Below are 2,216 nucleotides of genomic sequence, written 5' to 3'. Positions count from 1 at the left end.
ATGGGAAATAAAGGGATATTATTGCAAATCTAAACCCTCTAAATTCACGAAATATACGGGGGTCGGGGTGGAATCCAGAGTTAATCCTCGTCGCCGGAATTTCAAAAAAAAAAAAAAAAATAATCAAAAGTAATTTATTAATACATAACTCAATATCCTCTAAAGAATCGTACTTTTCACATTTTTTTTCGCTAAAAACCTTGATTACGTACTTCGTAATCCCGAAAAACATCTTGACCATTGGTCTAACCGTTTGACTGTGAAGAGGGAATAGACAGACGGGCGGACATTATAGCAAGATTATTATTATTATTATTATTTTATTTTTGACTTTTGTTTTGCATTTGTACAAGTTGGCTCCAAGTCTCACCCAGAGACCTCAAGAGACAACAAGTTAGAAGTTCATGTTGGTGTTATGCTCAGGGTGACATATATTTGGTTTTGTACATAGTGTTGTTCTAGAGAATGTTTAAGAAGCCATAAGAAAATTATGTTTGTTTTAAAACTTGAGATTACATAGACAGTAGGATATGGGCAGTTCCCATGAGCACTATCTTTTGAATTTCTGCTATTTGGGGGTTTCCTAGTATCTGAGCTAGGTAGCAATCAGCTCCTTTTGCTATCATTCCTAGGGTACCTATGACAACAGGTATTGTTTTAGTTTTCAGGTTCCACATTTTGATAATTTCTGTTTCAAAATCTTTATACTTGCTCAGTTTTTGGTAGGTCTTGACAAATACGTTTATATCGATTGTTGTTGTAAGTTACCACGAGACTTGTCTCTACTTTGTTCAGAGAATTTTGAATTTCTTACGAAGTACAAATGAAAAAGAAATTTAGTTTTTGATAATTTTTATCGGATACCTTCTGGGAGGTGTTAGAATGCCCAACCTGAACCGAGGGAGCCGTAACGTCCGTCAGTTTTGGAGAATATTTTTTTCTTCTGTTTTTGTTTATATTCAGCACAAAGTGCCCTCTCGGCAGAAAACCGCCCCTAAAACATTAGAGGAACTAAATATAATAAGTCATCGGGAAAATTGTTAAATAAAAATAAGAACAAATTTAATTTCACGGCAAGTCTGACGCATTATAGACGAAAACTTCACGATATTTAAGCAATTACAAACGTTGATTTGAACGATACTTTTTACAAAACAACAACAACGACCACGTTTTGCCGAATGACAAGAAACGAAAGTCTTGTTTTGAACAACACAGACATAACTAGTAGTAATTATTTTGCTACGTTGTTAGTATCATTGAGAAATTGAACATGAATAACCTGAGAAAATATCTACTTAGCAGAAATATGTTACGAACAAAACGCTTCATCACCTGAAATATTTATCTATGAGTGCGTAAGAAGAAAGAAAGGGATAGGGTTTATGGGACCTAATTTCAAACATGAAAACGCGCCGAAAAAAAACAGGTTAAGCAGGCGTCTCATACATCTACCTATAGGTCACTATAGACCACAATAAACTTATAGACCACTGGCACAATATATGGATCGGTGCAGCATGAAGGTCACGGTGAAGGACATTAGAGAAGATGTTGATCTTCAGGTCGTTACCATCTTTGTAGCACAGTACGGGCATGTTTTGAACGCGGAAGTGACTAGAAGAGGCGTGTGATCGAATGGGGTCGTCACTGACCGAGAAATGACCACAAGGTTACTCAGGTGTGTTAGACCAACATGGATGTGGCAAGAGAAGCAGTGAGACTTGTGCTGCAGAATAGACTGTCAAGTTGTACAACATGTGCACCAGCGGGGCTGCCTATCATTTAAGGGCTTTCTAGCCGGAAGTTGAAAATATTAGAAAAACAAAATCAAGAGAACAACAACAACAACAACAACAACGAAAACAGCAACAACAACAACTGTTGTTCTCAGAGTAGCTCATTGGTCGAGGTACCGGAAATAGCGGAAGAAACGCGCAAGCACACGTGCAATACCAAAACAGAAATATGTATTTAAATAATTTTGATACTCTTTTACTTGTTTCAGTCATTTGACTGCGGTCATGCTGGAGCACCGCCTTTAGTCGAGCATATCGACCCCGGGACTTATTCTTTGTAAGCCTAGTACTTATTCTATCGGTCTGTTTTGCTGAACCGCTAAGTTACGGGGACATGAACACACCAGCATCGGTTGTCAAGCGATGTTGGGGGGACAAACACAGACACACAAGCATGTACACACACACACACACACA

At 38.0% G+C, this 2,216-nt stretch overlaps 1 long non-coding RNA gene across 2 annotated transcripts in view; it reads right to left on the bottom strand.

Moving 5' to 3' along the window:
* Positions 1–280: 280 nt before the first annotated feature.
* LOC128248918 (uncharacterized) overlaps positions 281–2,216 on the bottom strand; it is a 226,856-nt gene continuing 224,920 nt past the window's right edge. For both annotated transcript variants that reach the window (XR_008265069.1, XR_008265070.1), the window contains one exon: positions 281–994. This is a non-coding gene — a long non-coding RNA (uncharacterized LOC128248918). The remainder of the gene's footprint in view (positions 995–2,216) is intronic.

This window comes from Octopus bimaculoides, chromosome 10 (genome assembly GCF_001194135.2).
Source record: "Octopus bimaculoides isolate UCB-OBI-ISO-001 chromosome 10, ASM119413v2, whole genome shotgun sequence".
Classification (NCBI taxonomy): domain Eukaryota; kingdom Metazoa; phylum Mollusca; class Cephalopoda; order Octopoda; family Octopodidae; genus Octopus; species Octopus bimaculoides.
Note: the sequence above shows the minus strand (reverse complement) of the source record. Positions and strands in the feature narration are given on the sequence as shown.